General features: G+C 41.1%; 1 protein-coding gene across 1 annotated transcript in view; it reads left to right on the top strand.

Moving 5' to 3' along the window:
* MOB3B (MOB kinase activator 3B) overlaps nucleotides 1-21,829 on the top strand; it is a 230,853-nt gene that overhangs the window by 205,174 nt on the left and 3,850 nt on the right. The gene's annotated exons all lie outside the window — the stretch shown is intronic.

The raw sequence follows: 21,829 nt of genomic DNA, 5'->3' as shown, positions 1-21,829 counted from the left end.
AAACTGGGCGGCCGTTTGGGCAGACACCAAGCTAGCTCCAAGAGTTTTTTTTTCATACCCCAGTGGCACCTGGAATGCCAGCGAGACAGAAGTGTTCACTCCCCTGGAAAGAAGGCTGAAGCCAGGGAGCCAAGTGGTCTAGATCAGCAAATCCCACCCCCATGGAGCCCAGCAAGCTAAGATCCACTGGCTTGTAATTCTCACTGCCAGGACAGCAGTCTGAGGTTGACCTGGGGTGCTCGAGCTTGGTGGGGGGAGGGGTGTCCGCCATTACTGAGGCTTGAGTAAGCAGGTTTCCCCTCACAGTGTAAACAAAGCAGCTGAGAAGTTTGAACTGGGTGGAGTCCACTGTAGGTTGGCAAAGCCGCTGTAGCCAGACTGCCTCCAGATTTCTCCTCTCTGGGCAGGGCAACTCTGAAAGAAAGGCAGTAGCCCCAGTCAGGGGCTTATAGATAAAACTACCATCTCCCTGGGACAGAGCGTCTAGGGGAAAGGGCAGCTGTGGGTACAGCTTCAGCAGACTTAAATATCCCTGCCTACCGGCTCTGAAGAGAGCAGCAGATCTCCCAGCACAGCACTTGAGCTCTGCTAAAGGACAGACTGCCTCCTCAAGTTGGTCCCTGACCCCCATGCCTCCTGACTGGGAGACATCTCCCAGAAAGGGTCAACAGACACCTCATACAGGAGAGCTCCAGCTGGCATGTGGAGGGTGCCGCTCTGGGATGAAGCTACCAGAGGAAGGAACAGGCAGCAATCTTTGCTGTTCTGCAGCCTCCCCCTGGTGATACCCTGGTAAACAGGGTCTGGAGTGGACCTCGAGCAAACTCCAGCAGACCTGCAGCAGAGGGACCTGACTATTAGAAGGAAAACTAACAAACAGAAAGGGATAGCATCAACATCAACAAAAAGGACATCAACACCAAAACCCCATCCGAAGATCAACAACAGCAAAGACCAAAGTTAGATAAATCCATGAAGATGAGAAAAAAACCAGTGCAAAAAGACTGAAAATTCCAAAAAACAGAACACCTCTTCTCCTCCAAAGGATCACAACTCCTCGTCGGCAAGGGAACAAAACTGGACAGAGAATGAGTTTGACAAATTTCCAGAAGTAGGTTTCAAACTTCTCCAAGCTAAAGGAGTATGTTCTAACCCAATGCAAGGAAGCTAGAACCTTGAAAAAATGTTAGAGGAATTGCTCACTAGAATAACCAGTTTAGAAAAGAACATAAATGACCTGATGGAGCTGAAAAACACAGCACAAGAACTTCATGAAGCAGACACAAGTATCAATAGCCAAATCAATCAAGTGGAAGAAGGGATATGAGAGATTGAAGATCAACTTAATGAAATAACATGTCAAGACAAGATTAGAGAAAAAAGAATGAAAAGCAATGAACAAAGCCACCAAGAAATATGGGACTATGTGAAAAGACTAAACCTACATTTGACTGGTTTACCTGATAGTGAAGGGGAGAATGGAACCAGGTTGGAAAACACTCTTCAGGATACTATTGAGGAGAACTTACCCAACCTAGCAAGACAGGCCAACATTCAAATTCAGGAAATACAGAGAACACCACAAAGATACTCCTCAAGAAGAGCAACCCGAAGATACATAATCGTTAGATTTACCAAGGTTGAAATGAAGGAAAAAATGTTAAGGGCAGTCGGAGAGAAAGGTCGCGTTACCTACAAAGGGAAGCCCATCAGACTAAGAGCGGATCTCATGGCAGAAACCCTACAAGCCAGAAGAGAGTGGGGGCCAATATTCAACATTCTTAAAGTAAAGAATTTTCAAACCAAAATTTCCTATTCAGCCAAACTAAGCTTCATAAGCGAAGGAGAAATAAAATCCTTTACAGACAAGCAAATGCTGAAGAGATTTTGTCACCACCGGGCCTGTCTTACAAGAGCTCCTGAAGGAAACACTAAACGTGGAAAGGAACAACCAGTACCAGCCACTGCAAAAAACAGCAAATTCTAAAGACCATCGATACTATGAAGAAAGTGATTCAACTAACGGGCAAAATAACCAGTCAGCATCACAATGACAGGATCAGATTCACGTGTAGCAGTATTAACTTTAAATGTAAATGGGCTAAATGCCCCAATTAAAAGACACCAACTGGCAAATTAGATAAAGAATCAAGACCCATCAGTGTGCTGTATTCAGGAGACTCATCTTACATGCAAAGACACACATAGGCTCAAAAAAAAAGGGGTGGAGGAATATTTATCAAGCAAATGGAAAGCAAAGAAAAGCAGGGGTTGTGGCCGGGCATGGTGGCTCACACCGGTAATCCCAATGCTTTGGGAGGCCTAGGCTGGTGGATCACTAGGTCAGGAGATTGAGACCATCCTGGCTAACATGGTGAAACCCTGTCTCTACTAAAAATACAAAAACAAAATTAGCCGGGCATGGTGGCAGGTCCCTGTAGTCCCAGTTACTCCAGAGGCTGAGGCAGGAGAATGGCATGAACCCAAGAGGCAGAGCTTGCAGTGAGCCGAGATCACGCCACTGTACTCCAGTCTGGGCGACAGAGCAAGACTCCGTTTCAAATAAAACATAAAAAATAAATAAATAAGCAAGGGTTGCCATCCTAGTCTCTGATAAAACAGACTTTAAACCAACAAAGATCAAAAGAGACAAAGAAGGGCATTGCATAATAGTAAAGGGATCAATGCAACAAGAACAGCTAACTATCCTAAATATATATGCACCCAATACAGGAGCACCTAGATTCATAAAACAAGTTCTTAGAGACCTACAAAGAGACTTAGACTTCCACACAATAATAGTGGGAGACTTTAACACCCAACTGTCATTATTAGACAGATCAATGAGACAGGAAATTAACGATATTCAGGACTTGAACTCAGCTCCGGACCAAGTAGACCTAATAGACATCTACAGAACTCTCCACCCCAAATCAACAGAATATACATTTTTCTCAGCACCTCATCACACTTATTCTAAAATTGACCACATAATTGGAAGTAAAACACTCCTCAGCAAATGCAAAAGAATGGAAATCATAACAAACAGTCTCTCAGACTACAGTGCAATCAAATTAGAATTCAGGATTAAGAAACTCACGCAAAACTGCACAACTACATGGAAACTGAACAACCTGCTCCTGAATGACTACTGGGTAAATAACAAAATTAAGGCAGAAATTAAGAAGTTCTTTGAAACCAATGAGAACAAAGAAAACGTACCAGAATCTCTGGGACACAGCTAAAGCAGTGTTTAGAGGGAAATTTATAGCATGAAATACCCACAGGAGAAAGCAGGAAAGATCTAAAATCAACACCCTAACATCACAATTAAAAGAACAAGAGAAGCAACAGCAAACAAATTCAAAAGCTACCAGAAGACAAAAAATAACTAAGATCAGAGCAGAACTGAAGGAGATAGAGACAAGAAAAGCCCTTCAAAAAAATCAATGAATCCAGGAGTTGTTTTTTTAAAAAGATCAACAAAATAGATAGATCACTAGCCAGACTAATAAAGAAGAAAGGAGAGAAGAATCAAATAGACACAATAAAAAATGATAAAGGAGAGATCACCACTGATCCCACAGAAATACAAACTACCGTCAGAGAATACCATAAGCACCTCTACACAAATAAACTAGAAAATCTAGGAGAAATGAATAAATTCCTGGACACATACACCCTCACAAGACTAAAGCAGGAAGATGTCAAATCCCTGAATAGATCAATAAAAGGTCTGAAACTGAGGCAGTAATTAATAGCCTACCAACCAAAAAAAGCCCAGGACCAACAGATTCACAGCCAAATTCTACCAGAGGTACAAAGAGGAGCTGGTACCATTCCTTCTGAAACTATTCCAAACAATAGAAAAAGAGGGAATCCTCCCTAACTCATTTTATGAGGCCAGCATCATCTTGATACAAAAACCTGGTAGAGACATCACAAAAAAAGAAAATTTCAGGCCAATATCCCTGATAAACATCAATATGAAAATCCTCAGTAAAATACGGGCAAACTGAATTCAGCAGCACATCAAAAAGCATATCCACCACGATCAGGTCAGCTTCACCCCTGGGATGCAAGGCTGTTTCAACATACGCAAATCAGTAAACGTAATCCATCACATAAACAGAACTAATGCCAAAAACCACATGATTACTTCAATAGATGCAGAAAAGCTCTTCAATAAAATTCAACACAACTCCATACTAAAAACTCTCGATAAACTAAGTACTGATGGAGCACATCTCAAAATAATAAGAGCTGTTTATGACAAACCCACAGCCAATATCACACTCAATGGGCAACAACTGGAAGCATTCCCTTTGAAAACCAGCACAAGACAAGGATGCCCTCTCTCACCACTCCTATTCAACATAGTATTGGAAGTTCTGACCAGGGCAATCAGACAAGGAAAGAAATAAAGGGTATTCAATTAGGAAAAGAGGAAGTCAAAGTGTCTCTGTTTGCAGATGACATGATTGTATATTTAGAAAACCTCGGTGGCTCACGCCTGTAATCCCAGCACTTTGGGAGGTCTAGGTGGGCGGATCACAAGGTCAGGAGATCGAGACCATCCTGGTGAACACTGTGAAACCCCGTCTCTACTAAAAATACAAAAAAAAATTAGCCAGGCATGGTGGTGGGCGCCTGTAGTCCGAGCTACCCAGGAGGCTGAGGCAGGAGAATGGCGTGAACCAAGGGCAGAGCTTGCAGTGAGCGGAGATCACACCACTGCACTCCAGCCTGGGCAACAGAGCAAGACTCCGTCTCAAAAAAAAAAAAAAGAAAAGGAAAGAAAACCTCATCATCTCAGCCCAAAATCTCCTTAAGCTGAGAAGCAACTTCAGCAAAATCTCAGGTGAAGGGGTGGCCTGCCCCTCCACAGCTGTGGGTATATCTTGTCAGGTGGGACGAAAGACTGAGAAAAGAAATAAGACACAGAGTATAGAGAAACCACAGTGGGCCCAGGAGACTGGCACTCATCATGTGGAGGACCTGTACCGGCACTGGTCTCTGAGTTCCCGCAGTATTTATTGATTACTATTTTCACTATCTTAGCAAGAAGAATGTGGTAGGAGAGCAGGGTGATAGTGGGGAGAAGGTCAGCAAGAAAACGTGAGCAAAGGAATTTGTGTCACAAATAAGTTCGAGGGAAGGCACTATGCCTAGATATGCACGTAGGCCAGATTTACACTTATCTCCACCCAAACATCTCAGTGGAGTAAAGAATAACAAAGCAGCATTGCTCCCAACATGTCTCGCCTCCCGCCATAGGGCGGTTTTTCTCCTATTTCAGAATTGAACAAATGTACAATTGGGTTTTATACTGAGATATTCAGTTCCCAGGGGCAGGCAGGAGACAGGGGCCTTCCTCTGTCTAAACTGCAAGAGGCTTTCCTCTTTTGCTAATCCACCTCAGCACAGATCCTTTACGTGTGTCGGGCTGGGGGACAGTCAGGTCTTTCTCATCCTCCTAGGACATATTTCAGACTATCACATGGGGAGAAACCATGGACAATACCCGGCTTTCCAAGGCAGAGGTCCCTGCGACTTTTCCCGGTACATTGTGCCCGTGGTTTATTGAGAATGGAGAATGACAATGACTTTTACCAAGCATACTGCTTGTAAACATTTTGTTAACAAGGCACATCCTACACAGCCCTAAATCCCTTAAACCTTGACTCCATGCAACACATGTTTTTGTGAGCTCAAAGTTGGGACAAAGTGGCTGGGACAAAGTTACAAATTAACAACATGTCAACAAAACAATTGTTCAAGGTACAGGTCAAAATGGAATTTCTTATGTCTTCACTTTCTACATAGACACAATAACAGTCTAATCTCTCTTTCTTTTCCCTACACTCAGGATACAAAATCAATGTGCAAAAATCACAAGCATTCCTATACACCAATAACAGAGAGCCAAATCATGAGTGAACTCCCATTCACAATTACTACAAAGAGTAAAATACCTAGGAATACAACTTACAAGGGATGTGAAGGACCTCTTCAAAGAGAATTATAAACCACTGCTCAAGGAAATAAGAGAGGACACAAATGGAAAAGCATTCCGTGCTCATGAATAGGAAGAATCAATATTGTGAAAATGACCATACTGCCCAAAGTAATTTATAGATTCAATGCTATCCCCATCAAGCTACTGCTGACTTTCTTCACGGAATTAAAAAAAAAAAATTACTTTACATTTCATATGGAACCAGAAAAGAGCCTGCATAGCCAAGACAATCCTAAGCAAAAAGAACAAAGATGGAGGCATCATGCTACCTGACTTCAAACTATACTACAAGGCCACAAGAACCAAAACAGCATGGTACTGGTGCCAAAACAGATATATAGACCAATGGAATAGAACAGAGTTCTCAGAAATAACATCACATGTCTACAACCATCTGATCTTTAACAAACCTGACACAAACAAGCAATGGGGAAAGGATTCCCTATTTTATAAATGGTGTTGAGAAAACTGGCTAGCCACATACAGAAAACTGAAACTGGACACCTTCCTTACACCTTGTACAAAAATTAACTCAAGATGGATTAAAGACTTGAAGGTAAGACCTAAAACCATAAAAGCCCTGGAAGAAGGCCAGGCACAGTGGCTCATGCCTGTAATCCCAGCACTTTGGGAGGCAGATCACAAGGTCAGGAGATCGAGACCATCCTGGCTAACACAGTGAAAGCCTCTCTCTACTAAAAATACAAAAAAATTAGCCACACTTGGTGGCGGGCACCTATAGTTCCAGCTACTTGGGAGGCTGAGGCAGGAGAATGGTGTGAACCCAGGAGGTGGAGCTTGCAACGAGCCAAGATGGCACCACTGCACTCCAGCCTGGGCAACAGAGTGAGACTCTGTCTTAAAAAAAAAAAAAAAAAAAAAAAAAAAAGCCCTAGAAGAAACCTAGGCAATACCATTCAGGACATAGGCATGGGCAAGGAATTCATGGCTAAAACACCAAAAGCAATGGCAACAAAAGCCACAACTGACAAATGAGATCTAATCAAACTAAAGAGCTTCTGCACAGCAAAATGAACTATCATCAGAGTGAACAGGCAACCTACAGAATGGGAGAAAATTTTTGCAATGTATCCATCTGACAAAGGGCTAACATCCAGAATCTATAAGGGACTTAAACAAATTTACAAGTAAAAACCAAACAACCCATCAAAAAGTGGGCAAAGGATATGAACAGACACTTCTCAAAAGAAAACATTTATGCTGCCAACAAACATATGAAAAAAAGCTCATCACCACTGGTCTTTAGAGAAATGCAAATCAAACCACAATGAGATACAATCTCTCACCAGTTAGAATGGTGATCATTAAAAAGTCAGGAAACAACAGATGCTGGAGAGGATGTGAAGAAGTAGGAATGCTTTTACACTGTTGGTGAGAGTATAATTTAGTTCAATCATTGTGGAAGGCAGTGTGGTGATTCCTCAAGGATCTAGAAGCAGAAATACCATTTGACGCAGCAATCCCATTACTGGGTATATACTCAAAGGATTATAAATCATTATACTATAAAGACACATGCACATGTATGTTTATTGCAGCCCTGTTCACGATAGCAAAGACTTGGAACCAACCCAAATGCCCATCAATGAAAGACTGGATAAAGAAAATGTGGCACATATACACCATGGAATACTATGCAGCCATAAGAAAGGATGACTTCATGTCCTTTTCAGGGATATGGATGCAGCTGGAAACCATCATTCTCAGCAAACTAACATAGGAACAGAAAACCAAACATCACATGTTCTCACTCATAAGTGGGAGCTGAACAAGGAGAACACAAGGACACAGGGTGGGGAACATCATACACTGGGGCCTGTCAGGGGTTGGGAGATAGGGGAGGGATAGCATTAGGACAAATACCTGATATAGATGAGAGGTTTATGGGTGCAGCAAACAACCATGGCATGTGTATACCTATAACAAACCTACACATTCTGCACATGTATCCCAGAAATTAATGTATAATAAAAAATAAAAAATAAATAAAAATGGGCAAAGAAAAATAAAACAAGAAAACACACATGCACACATTTGCATTTTAGCAGAAGTTCCTTTATCCTATTACAGAATTTTCCAGGAAGACATCAAGCATATAGTTTAGCTTCTCAACAGATGAATGTTGTACATACTTTTTTCCTGCAGTAAGATTCAATATTAAGTTTGATGATAACCTGGCATATAAAGATAATAAAACTGGATCATAGAAAAACTTCACTGATCAGAGTAGATAAACCTGGGTTTTAATCTCTGGCTTGCCACTACCATATATGTGTCACATTAGGTAGTTTATTAAATTGTGCCATACCTCGGATTTTAGAACTGCAAACTTATAATCATTTTGGAAGAATAAGATAACATATTTGAAACAATAGATGTATATGTAAATTCTGTATTTAATTTTGCTATATTAATAGCATTATTTACAGTTACTTTGTAATACAGATGATTCTAATAACAGCCAGTATACCTAACAGCAATAATAGGATATGGTATCTGATAAAAACTTTTTTATCAGATAAAATGGCATAACAAAGTGATTCATAGACGAAGAGCAGTGATGAATGAGGCTTCTAGAAATCACACATATGAGGAGTTCCTCTGCTTCTCAGTTGCACCGTGTGAAGTGTACACCAAAATATGCCACAGAAGGGGACGATGGACTGAATTTGGCCAACAGTCATGTTTTATTGGACCTATGCAGTTTTGTCCCAAATAGACTTTTTTAAAAAGCTAGCTACCAAATTTTTTTTATAAAGCTAGCTTCCCAAATACTTGGGAAATTTGACACATAAAAATCAGGAATCTTAACTTTTCTTACAAAATCAGATTTGGCAAAGCCAAGCTTTTGTTACCCTGTGACTGGACCTGGCTGAGAAGTGGCTGACCCACTGAGATGGGACATAGCTTTGCTCTCCTCACCGCTCCCCATTGCCTTCCAGACACGCAGCTGACCATTAGCTACCATTTATCTTCTTGCACTGAGATGCTTCACTCATACACATTTCTTGCCCTTTCCCTGGTGGCTTTTCAAGTGGTAGTCCCTGTTACACCATTTCTAGATAGGCCACCAAGGAAGCAACTATCAGTTTTCAAATTTACCCACACACACATTGAATATCTGCTATATTCTTATATTATTTTTCTAGTAACCAACATTGTGTTAATGATGATAAATGAAAAACAGTCTTAGGAGACAATAAATTTAAACCAGATTTCTTCAACTCCCTACCCAACAATAAAAATTTATATTCTCGTAAGAAGTTTACTTCCTCTATAGAAATTAAGATAATTAAATCCATCCAATCTTTTAATTATCCCAAATACATAAGCTTCAACTCTGCTTCCAAGAAAATTTATTTGTGACAAAATGATAAATAAATATCATTGAAAAGCAGTGGTAGCATCATTGTAATAATTATATATTTTAAATGGTTTTACTTCTCTTTCATTTTGTACTAGATTTTAGCAAAGCATGTTATTTTAACTAAAACTTCTCATTGTTTTAATGTAACACTCATCTAATTGAGTTTTTATGAAGATGAAAACCAAGCAAAAATCCCAGATTTTATAGATTAAAAACTAAATGAGGAAGTCAACTTCAATCTAATTAAACATTGATTTTGTTTGCAACTGTATTACTGCATATCAAATTAAGTTGAGTATCTATTCCAGAGGAAGTCATATGATTGAGATTTGACTTTGTATTATCAAATCAGCAAAGAATAAAAGTCTAAGCATTTTTGAGAAATATATAGAACATGGAGGAAAATGAATATCAACAATCCTGTTTATTAACTCACAAACAATATTATGGCTAAGTATTTTCCATGACTGTGCATATGTATGTCTCTACAATGTATGTATTTGGTATGGCTGAAAACTGCATGTCAGCTGATATCCGTAGAGGCAGCAGCATTTAGGAAATTCCTAAACTATGATTTGTCTGTTTATCTAGAGGCTAACTATCTCAATTATCTATCTCACTTAAGGCTGTCTTAATCGGAAGTATAATCACATAAACATATAACAGGGATGTTCGGCCCACATGAGTCTTGTGAAGGCAAAACCTTGGTAAAGATGCTTAGCAGTTTTAGTCAAGATGAAGTTTAGCAGGAAAAGTTCATATTGGCTGGAAAATGAGGAACTGGGCTATCCACCTATGTCTGGATGAGTCTCTTTTCCACTCACAACCCCGCAATACTATACTACTCTTCCTCAAACTAAAAGCCTAGGCTCCCACTGCTCTTCCCCTTTCCCTCCAGCCCCTCTGGCCTCCTGGCTGGCCTTGAACATGCTGGGTATGTGCAGCGGCTGTTCCCTGCCTTGGTTGCTGTCCTCCCAGATAGCCACACGTCCAGCTCTGTCTCTCTTTCAAGTCTTCTCATGTCGCCTTCTCAGTAAGGCCTCTATGATCGCACCTGCCTACCAGAACTCACGGTCCCTCTTTCTTTGCTCTACTTTTCTTTTTCCCATAGCACTTACAGAATTTATTTCTTTATGAGGTTTCTTGTTTACTCTCTGTCTCCCCCAACTAGAAAATAAATCCCATGAGATCAGGAATCTATTTTGTTTATTGATGTATCCCAGGCATGTAGAACATAGGGTCTGGCTCATAGCAGATGATCAATAAATGGTGGATGAATGAGTACACATGGCAGATGGGTGCCTAATTAAGATCTACAACTAGGGAAAGATTAATTTGAAGCAATATATAATAATAATATTAATTTAATTATATTAACACCCAAAGCTTACATATCAACTAAATGCTACTGAGCACTTACTATGCACTAAGTACACACTAAGTGTTTTACATGAATAATCTCATGTAATATTCATGCAAACCCATGAGGTTGATCATCTATGTTTACCCCCATCTTATAGTCCAGGTTACTACATGATTTGTCCAAAGTCACAAGCAAGAAAGTTACAGAGCAAGATTTAATGCCACGCAAGTGTGTTCCAGAGACCACACTCTTAACTGCAGGGGATAGATGCTTTCACGTACTGGACACTGGGCACTCTTTTGAATTGTCTCCCTCTCGTTTGACACAAGCCCCATGTGGTTTAGTGATTCAGTCTTCAGTTTCTTTTCTGCCATTTGTTACTGTAGTTTCATTAGTGCTTCTAGTGATCAGTCCATCTGAGATCATAATGTATTTCTTTTCGAAAGCTGTACATTCAAGATAACAGAGGGTACCCTGAGTGACAGATTAGGTGAGCCAAAGGATCTAACAGGGGGACACCAAAAAGGTCAGATTGACCAGTCCACAGAGTGTTGACTGACACAAAGTTAAGGCCAGAGGTGAAATGGCAGGCGCCTGTAGTCCCAGCTACTTGGGAGGCTGAGGCAGGAGAATGGCATAAACCCCGGAGGCGGAGCTTGCAGTGAGCTGAGATCCGGCCACTGCACTCCAGCCTGGGCGACAGAGCGAGACTCCGTCTCAAAAAAAAAAAAAAGAAAAGAAAAGAAAGTGGAGTCCCTAAATTGGCAAGAGACAGAAAGACAATCTAAAGTCCACAAGGAACTATTCAGGGTGGGAGCAGGGTGTTCCTATGATCACTTTGAAAGGGACATAGGAAATTTCTAGGTCTAGCTCCCTGCTGTGAAATAGAAATGAAGCATGCATTTCACTCACAGGAGTATAAGCAGACTTTTAAGAATTAATAAACAAATACTCAAAGCAGAATATATTATCTTCTAGTTAATATCTAATTAATAGTTGCAAAACTATCACAGTTAATTTTTGCTAGTTTTCCTTCTCTACTAAAAAAATTAAGTGGCATTCATTATTCAGCCATAATGTAAAATATCTGAGCACATGAATAATTAGAAATATGCACTGAAAGGGTAGAGCAATGTGTGGTCGTAAGATTTATTAATGCCTATATTCCATGAACTAAATTTAGAAATCAGTAGGTATTACAAAGCAGCATCTATTCGACTGACCTGACTTGTGCAGCTTCCTTTGAGGTCACTGAAAATTATGCAGACTATAAATGTTCTCCGGTTTCTGGTTCCATCAGATCTTTAATATGTTAGGATGTAATTCAGGCCTATGTTTTAAAGCTTGGTGAAATATGCCATGATGAAATGAATGTCTTTTACCTTCCCGTTCCTAGGGCTTTGTCCACAAACAGTTCAACTATAGAATCCAGAAGGAGGCAGCTCCTTAAGAGATGAGCAGGTGGAGAGTGAATTTTTTTACTATTAAATCATTAGAGTGAGCCAGGACTTAACCACGAAAGTTAAAGAAAATTTATGCAAAAAGCAAGCTCATTTCACACTTCCAGAGACAATTTGTAGCTCAAACCTTAGGATGAGTTTCCTGAGGTTGTGCAGTTAGCATCAGGTGTAGCTTTCATATTAAGTACCAGCAGAGCATTATCTGGACAATGAATTCAGCAAAACCTTGTGAATTTATAGGTTTGAAAAAAAGGAAATAAACAATTTCAAGTCCAGAAAGTCACTAACAGCCATAAACCGGTTAATATCTATTATCTGCATTCAGAAGAAAGAATGTGCTGTCTTTGGCCTCAGGATATTTAATTGGAATTTGAATTCTTTCTTCTAAGGGATTGGGAAAAGAGTGTTGTGTGACTTGGATAGAGAAACATAATGGGAAGGTACTTAAGTCCCTCTACCAGTGCAAAAAGAAAGAGATGATAAATGAGTGATTTTAAAATGAACATCCTTTGCTGCTCATAGATTCCCGAGTTACTGTATTAGAAAGGACTAGGAGCAGAGCAGGTGGGTATGCCAAGTGCTTTTTTAAGAAATTAAGGAAGATATTCTAGGGGAAAGAGATACCTGGCATTTATTTACTGAGGGTCCACTTTGTGCCAGGCACCATGCTTAGTACTTGACATATAGTCCCTCGTCCAATTTCTGCAGTCGTCCACTGAGGGACACATTGGTGACAGCAAACATTCTGCAGTCTGTGCAGATACAGAGACTGAGCACTGATTGCATGCTGGGAGTAGTGGTGAGCTTACACAGGGACAATCCCTGCTTTCATACATTTTACTCAGATGCATTTTACTCAGATCATCTGAATTAATCCTCACCATAAGGCTATGAGGCAGGTATCATTGTTATTATTCCCATTTTACAGGTCAGACAATGAAGCTGATTAGTGGTGGAGCTGGACTGGAACCCAGGCAGTCTGTCTCCAGAGCCTCGGCTCTTAACCACCATGTTGTATCACCCCCCGACAGATGCACACAAACACACTTTATTTTTTTAAAAATTATTCCTTCTTTTAGATCATTCACTTGCTAAATTGGTTAACAAGGCTTCTTTCATCATGAGAATCGTAACATTAGTTACCCACCCGAGCCCCTGCTCAAAAGCCTAAAGGACCTTGGGAAGTAATGATGAAGCAGTTACACAGGACAAGACAAATGCCTCCTTCATGGTGCAGAAGGGCGGGTCTCATGAAAAAAATGTCACTGGAAGTTCAGGTTGTCAAGGGAGAGGAATATGTGGGCTTATTGCCCCTGCTACAAATGTTTCTGACCTGGACTGGCCTGCAGAAGAAAAGGGAAGAAAGACTGATGGGGAAGCTTAACCTTCACGAGCTTGACAAGAGCAGTCACGAGTCCTGGGGCACTTCATCCCTTGATCCCAACAGAGGGGTTCACATCATCCCACTTCCCACAGACAGTTTCATTTCTGACCAGACCATTGTCTTCAAGGGAAGACTAGTATATCCCGAGGGGAGGAAATAAATGCTGTCTCCTCATCTTTGGCAATGGAAATATGCAAGACAGGGAAGCATGTAGGGAAATTCAATCTAATTTAGTAAACATTTGCATCACTACTATGGCTGGGCACTCTTAGTCAATATAGTAATATCAGGCTCTTAATCAATATAGTTGGCTCTTAGTCAATATAGGCTCTCAGTCAATATAGTAATTTATCTGCAAATGCTGTCGTTGCATAGACTTCACAATTTCCATGGCCAAATAAGTTTGGAAAATATCAGGTAAAACATTAAAAAAGGCCTTTTTGCTAGAGCACTCTTGGAGTCTTCAGGCTAACATGCACCATGACTGTCTAGAAGAGGAATGTAACATTTTGTGCAAATGCAGTGGATGACAGGAGCTTTTTATAGATCATTTTGTGGCACTGCAGTTTGATGCAACATATTTGGGCATAAGGTCTTTATTAGGTCTCAGTAACATCATGAATGATGGGTGTTACCCTCATGAATAGAAGGGCCCCAAAAGTGATTCTTGGCTTTTAGGGATATCTGTTTACCAACTGTTCAGTTCCAATACTAACCATTGTAATTACATGAGTCTTTCTCAAGATGCATTGACAAGGCTGGCTACCTCTCTGTGATTTGCAGACACAGAGGAGAAGAGTATGGGAGGCTTCTCAGAGTCTATTTGTCTTAGAGTCAGTGAATGATTTCAGGGCTTTATGCTATTAAAAAAGCATCTCCAGATAAGGGGTTCTGAGACAGGAAAAGTAGTTGCACTGCTTTCCATTATTATAATCACAAGCTGGGGTTCAATATTCTACCTTAGCACAGAAAATAAAAGTTGGGAACAGCTTCTAGAATACACAAAAGGGAAGTCTCCAGAATGGCAGTCCAGGGATAAGAGGACTGAGCCCAGAATAGGGCCTTGTCCTAGTTTTAAACAGTGTACCGAGGGCAACAAGAAAACGGCCACCACTCTCAAAAGTGAGATAAGAAAGCTGCCCTCGGGCATTGGTGACTGTAACAGAAGATAAGGTCTTTGAAGAAGTCCTCAAAGTCTCCCCAGGGGAGGTTAGAGGAGGTTGGGAAGCAATGGTATGCTGGAACGAGCTTGTACTCGTGAGAGCTGATTAATGAATTTGCGAGAATTCTGCAAGTCAGGTATTAAACACAGTCATTATTAAAAATTAACTTATATAAATATACAATTAAATAAAGCATATTTTTAAATACAGGTAGTAAATACTCAAAAGTTGACATTTCTGAATTATTTTACAATTATCTATGCTCAAGCTTATTTACATCCATTATGTGTGTATGATAGAAATGTTATATAATGTTGTGTTACAGCTCATCTTTCCCCGAATCCGGATTCAGTGACATTATGCTGGTAGCCCAGAATCAGGTATGGTGGAGATACTTACAACATGAAAATTGGCAAATGCTACAGATCAAAACTTTTCTTTTTCTTTCTGGTTTTTTTTAATTGGACAGCCAGTTAAACACTCACTAACACACTCTTTTTTATGTAAAGCTGGTTTCTTTTAAAACTTAGAAAATGTTTTTGACAAATAAAATTGTAGTACTTATGGGGTACAAAGTGATGGTTTGATAACAGTATGTACGTATTGTAGAATGGAAAATCAAGCTAATTAACATGTATATTGCCTCACATAGCACTTTTTCATAGTGAGAACACTTAAAAATCTCTCAGTAATTTTCAAGTATGTAATATATCATTATTAACTATACAACATGGCGTAAAATAGATCTCTTGAACTTATTAATCTCCCTAGCTGAAATTTTGTGTCCTTTGACCAGCATCTCCCCAGCATCGTCCCCCACCACCAGCCCCTGATAACCACCATTCTTTTCTCTGCTTCTATGAGTTTGACTTTTTAAGATTCCACATATAAGTGAAATTGGCAGTATTTTCTTTCTGCACCAACACTTTTAATGGGAAGTGACATTTACTGAATGCTGAGCCCTGAGATAACTACTTTCCATAATTAACTCCTTTCAATCTTATAGACTCCTAGGAGCTAGTGTCCTGGGTTTACTCCAAAGGAAAGGATGGAGATATGGTTTTCTTCTTTGTTAATCCTAATATTCTGTTCCTGCAGACCAAAGAGCTGTAGTTTTCTTCTTTGTTAATCCTAATATTCTGCTCCTGCAGACCAAAGAGCTGTAGTAATTCACATGGGATAAACAGATATTCAAGGATACACTTTTTTTTAGTGACCAGCACCTGCCACCTCTAAGTCCCAGGTAGTAATAGATGCTGTTGGTGTCCTGTGCATATCCCTCAGGAGGAAATTACAATTCATCCATGGGCTGTTTACCCTTGAAAATGAATGGGCCCAGGAACAATTCATAATACAAAAGAAATATGCACTATGGATTGGAACCAAGCAGATCTGGGTGGCATAAGTAAGTTAAACCAAGCAAGGGCCCAGACCCATGTCACCTAGTTATGTTGCCCCAGTGCCTCTCCCTCAGCTTACACTTATGATCTTATCCAGGGCTCCCTACAAACAACTAAGGAGAAAAAAATTCAAGCCTCATTCACAGATGGATCAGATCAATAATATGCAAGCCAAAAATCCCCTGTAGCTCCACTGCTTCTCTATTGCTCTACTCAGTGTGACCTTGGAAGACAGTGATGGGGAAGGGAGTGGCATCCCAATGCGCAGATTTTCAGGAAGTGCTCCTGGCTATCAACTTTGCATGGAATGCAAAGTGAATTAATTGAGTTTAGCTTCAGGCCCATGTCCTGTGTGTGATCTTTCAGGTCTCGCCATAGGTAATTACAAGGCTTTGCCTGGCAAGCTTCAACCCTCACACCAAATTTAGCACATAGCCAGAGTGCTGAAGTTTTCTGGAGGGAGTTGTAGTCAAGAACTCATTCATCCCCTGGGGACTATACACAAATGAATCCTTACAGTCCTAGTGCAGGTGTCACCATGTGTAGGCCTCCTCATTAGGGGCCCTTCACTAAGGAGTTTTCTCCACTTTTACTCAGTACTTTTTTATACTTAGCCCTTCTCCTTAGACAAGGAGATGTGATGGCAAACAGTAAGGGGATCTAGAATATGTGATAAAGAGCTACGTATGTCAAATACGGACTCAGGTCCAACTTCAGCATTAGGAACTACCTTATGGTAGGTCTCTTTTCAGAAACTGTAATTGGCTAACACCTTTAAGAGTCATTGACAGCACTGAAGTAAACTCTGAACACTGATCAAGCTGCAATAATGATGTAATTGTGTTTTAGGATGGGGTCCAGGATAATGAATGAGGATGGTCCTTGAAGGCCTTACTGTGGGTCTTCTGAAAGAGAGCTAGGTCTTCCTCTTTCATAGTGGGATTCAGTAGGCATCACTTAATTCTGAAAGCCCAAAGCTATTATATTGGCATGTTAGGAGGGATTTGGATGCTAATAACCAAAGAATAAGCTGAAGCATTGAAGATTTTTCTGGGAGGTATAAATGAGGGGTACCTGGGACACAACTGTTGTTGGTAGCAAAATCTGTTGAAATGATTGTCTCCTTAAATTGGATGCGCATTTAATTTTGAGTAAAAAATTTAAAAGAAATCAGCGATGGGATAGAGGGAACTTAATGTGGGGTGTGTGTGTATCTGAGCAGTTAAGGGCTTGAGTGTAGCAGATGCTGTCATACCCCACTTTTATCCCCTTGGCACTCCATTCTTGTGAGTACAGAAGGCTCTTTACTAGAAACATCTGCAACTATGAACCTGAGGGATTGCCTGGACACAAGGAGATGCCCAGCTTACACATAGGTGTTTCACAGTGGGCAGGCCTATGAAAGCCTACCCCAAAGTCTTAGGAAGCTGAGAGGCTGAAGAAAGAGGCTGATGAATACAGTTTCTTAGAAAGAAACATTTAAAAGTACTTATAGAACCCATGTTTGTGTCTCGGGCCGCCACAAGACAAGATGGTGGATCCCTGCACCATTACCCCCAAGACCCAAGGCTTATATACCGCAGGGAGAGAATTGGTACAGCACAGATTTGTAGGACAATTGAAGTATGACAACATCAAAGTTATTTGACCTAAGGGAAGGATTTAGGGTAAGTAGTTGCTCTTACACAAGAAACAATAGATAAACTAGAAATTTCGGAGGCCTTCGCAGAATGCTGGTCAATCAGAAGCCAACGTGGCAGATTAGTTTCCAAGATGGAGTTGCTTCAACCTCCACAATGGGTCAGACTGGAAGAGACAGGGAGATGCCCCAAAGTGGTAGAAAGGGATCTAGACAGGGCACTGACTTTATCCACTGACGTTATTCCTGGGAGATGATCCCTCAAAGCACCAAGAGGCAAAGGGGGAAGTGAGTGTGGAAGGAGCCAATGAAGGGGCATTCTCTGCTGTGGACAACAGGAGCACAGTCCTGTAAGGGACCTCTGGGAGATGATGCACACGAGCCTCAGAGTTATGGAGATAATCTCCAGGACACTGTGGCATTACCATTGCTAGGACTTCACCTGGTGAACTGGAAAAGTTGCAGGCAGAAGGGATGCACTGGTGCTTGTGAGAGACTTAGGGGAGAAGGTGAGTATGAAGACCCAGGGATCGGTTGGTAGTTGCTGAGTGTCCCTTATGCATTAAGGGGAAAATGACAGGTTCTGCTCAGCCAGTTATCAATTTAAGTCCCAACCTGAAGGTCAAAAACTTCATGGCAGCATGAAGAGGGACCTGCATCTGTTGTAGTTAGAGAATAGACCCAGGACTAGATTGTCAGCAAAACTTCAGAGAAGGCTGAATCTACAACCTTGGCAAGTCTCTTATACCAAAATCAAGGCCCTGATAAGGAAGAAGTAGATCATGAAAGGTGGAATAAGGATAACTAGGTGGATGTGTTCAACTGCCCCCTTGTAGAAGTATCCACTGCCCCTTTACCAAAAGATAGCACCTTCCCCCTTTCCTGAAGACTATGCAGAGTCTCAGCTGAGGTGACTTTATGCCCTGCGAGATGATACTTGATTTCTTTAGATTTGCTGTCACCTCCTCTCTTGGCTACTAGATTAATAACTCAGGTCAAGTCTCAGCATGGCCTGATTATGAAAGTACTGGTCCTGATATGGAAGGAATGATCCATTCAGCTCAGAAAGAGCAATAAAAATTGGAGAACATGCTTGGGAATATATCTTGAGCTGGTGCTGGACCAAGGGAGATAGACTATAGGGCCGGATAAGATAGTAGATTTGTCGGGGCACATTCTCAGGACATAAGATTTAATGTCTTAATATACTGCTGGGATGGTTACTAGATGCTTGGAAAACTATGTTCCACAACTTTATGTTTTGTGAGTATGGAAGCCCTGGTTCTCAGGGAGGAGACATTTCTGTCAGAACACAGGAAGAATCCCACTAACCCTAAAGCTATTGATGCTGCCTGGTCATTTAGGGCTCTTCATGCTAATAGACCAGCAGGTAAAAAGAGTTACCCTACTGGCAGAGGTAATTGCCCCCAACCATCCTGAGGAGCTAGGGTTGCTGCTACATAAGAGGGGCAGAGAGGAGTCTGGTCAGAACTCCATGTTAACTATACATGAGCAATTACAACCACTGCAGCCTGACTAAGTCATAGAAACCAAGACCCCAGGGGAGCAGACTAAACCATCAGAAGTTACCTTCTAGAACCAATTGTAGGGGACACAGATGATAAATGCTCATTATGGCCTCTGGACTGCCATGGCAGTGAGAATTGTAGTTCTCCCATAACCCTCTTAGAAGTTTTTCCCCAGAAGTTGTTACCAACCATCATTCATCTTGAAGAATCCATGACAGGATACAAGTGGATCTGATGAATCTGAGCCACACAAGGGGTGAGCTGTAGTGGATAATGTCAGCATCTTCCCACATCTCCCGAAACCTGTCTTTATCATTTTTAGGTACGCCTATCATCAGTCTAACTTCCAAAGCTAGCACATAGACCTATTTCTTAGAGAACTGCCCTCGGATTCCCATAGCACACAGAAAGACCCAGAGGAACCTGGAAATTTAACTCCTCTGGGTAGCCCTTAACCACTGTCTGACATCAACATGGGATGACAGACACAGCTCCCTTACTTTGGGCTGGGGCGATTCCAGGGCATGACTTTCCCTCCAACATTTTCTTGAAGGATCAAGTTAAAGTTCCCCTTTGTGAGACCTTGCCTAAGACTGCTCTCCTACTTGGTGTCCTCTTTCCCTGTCCTGCTTCTTCTACTGCCTTACTTACTTCCTGTAGCAGCACTTCCTTAATCAATCACTGGTTCTCAAATCCTAGTTTTCGAGTCAGCTTCTAGAGGAGCCCAATCTAAGACACCTGCCAATATATACTTTACAGCATCACTTCAATTATCAGCCCATAAAAATGTCCTCTTAAATTAAGCTTCATTACTCAAGGAAGCATCACAGATATTTTTCCAGGGGTAAACAGACTTTTAAAGAGCTAGTTGTTATCATTTCATATTTTACAGATAAGGAAACTGAAGATCAGAGAAGTTAAACTATCATGCCATGGTCATGTATAACTAGAAAGTAATGATGTTTGTAGTCAAGCTGCATTTTATTTTTCTTTAGAATGCATGCTTCTCAACTTCCCCACATAGGCTAGAAAGGAGAATAGTATAATCTTCGTGTCCTGAGAAGATAATGACCTAACTCTGGTAGAAGTAGTAATGAAAAGGAAGCAGTGGATATAAGCATGTCTCAAAGAAGGGAAGCCACCTGATTAGCTGTGGAGTAAGAAGCAAGGGATTAAGAAAAGTCACCTATAATACTTTATCTTCCAGCCTGGGGGACTGGAAAGTTGAGAGAGGAAGCTTATGTATATGCAGATGAGGGAAGAGCCAGAAAAGGGCGCAGAGCCAGGTAGAGTAGAGGCATAGTATGTCTGTACTTGATCTCATCTCTAGGTTTAGAAGCGTTTGGAAAAGAATAATTTTGCCCATTTATGTGCAAATCTCCAGCATCCATTCTTATACCCATCATGTCTGGTAATTACAGAGATGTGATTTGCATTAGAGCCAGATGCAGGAATCTATTGACACAAAGAAGACACCTGATAATTACAAGAGTTCAAATACAGCCAATCAGTGAATACAGACTGGAGAAAGCAACAATTGCCAATGGAAAGCTCGCCAAAACAGACGAGTCTGGCTGACAGAAGAAGAAAAAGCCTTTTATTTAGAAAAAGTATAAAACAAATTGCACCCCCTTTTTTTTTTTGTCTCTACCTTTCATAGAAAGATTGTCCTGAAAGGCAGACTCCCTCTTTTAATGAGATTCTGGAAAGACAAAATAGCTGATTAGCCCCAGCATTTGAGAAGAAAGATTTGTCCAAATTACTTTTAGAAAATTAGCACCAAAGCCAAACAGTCTCCCTTTCTGCATTTTCATGATCTCTGCATTTGTTTTCATGGCCTCTCCTTTACCTCCTGCCCATTACTCTACAAATCTCCAGGCTCCTTCTCTCACCTTCTAGTTTTCACAAACTGAAACCAGACGGCTCTTTCTAAATCCAAGACCTGGTGATGACACTTCCTTCCCCGTGCTTCCTCGGAATCCTTCAATGGCAGCCCATCCCCACCTGAATAACCTAAACTCCTCCCTCCAGAGAGACCCAAGTCAGGCTTTCCATAGGTTATGGAAAATGACCAACAGGGCCAGGCATAGTGATTCACTCCTGTTACCCCAGCACTTCGGGAGGCTGAGGCAGGAGGATCACCTCAGGTTAGGAATTCAAGTTCAGCTGGCTAATGTGATGAAACACCATTGTAAAAATACAAAAATTAGCCGTGCATGGTGGTGGGCGTCTGTAATCCCAGCTACTGGGGAGGCTCAGGCAGGAAAATTGCTTGAACCGGGGAGGCAGAGGTTGCAGTGAGCCAAGATCACGCCACTGCACTTTAGCTTGGGTGACAGAGTGAGTCTCTGTTTCAAAAAAAGAAAAGAAAAAAGAAAATGACCAACAGTCCTTTCTTTCATGGGCTTCTAGATTTTTTAATTCTGTGGGCTAGAAAGTTTAAAATTAACAAAGAGTGATTTATAGATGCAAATGTCTATTCCC

This window comes from Chlorocebus sabaeus, chromosome 12, assembly GCF_047675955.1.
Source record: "Chlorocebus sabaeus isolate Y175 chromosome 12, mChlSab1.0.hap1, whole genome shotgun sequence".
Taxonomy (NCBI): domain Eukaryota; kingdom Metazoa; phylum Chordata; class Mammalia; order Primates; family Cercopithecidae; genus Chlorocebus; species Chlorocebus sabaeus.
Note: the sequence above shows the minus strand (reverse complement) of the source record. Positions and strands in the feature narration are given on the sequence as shown.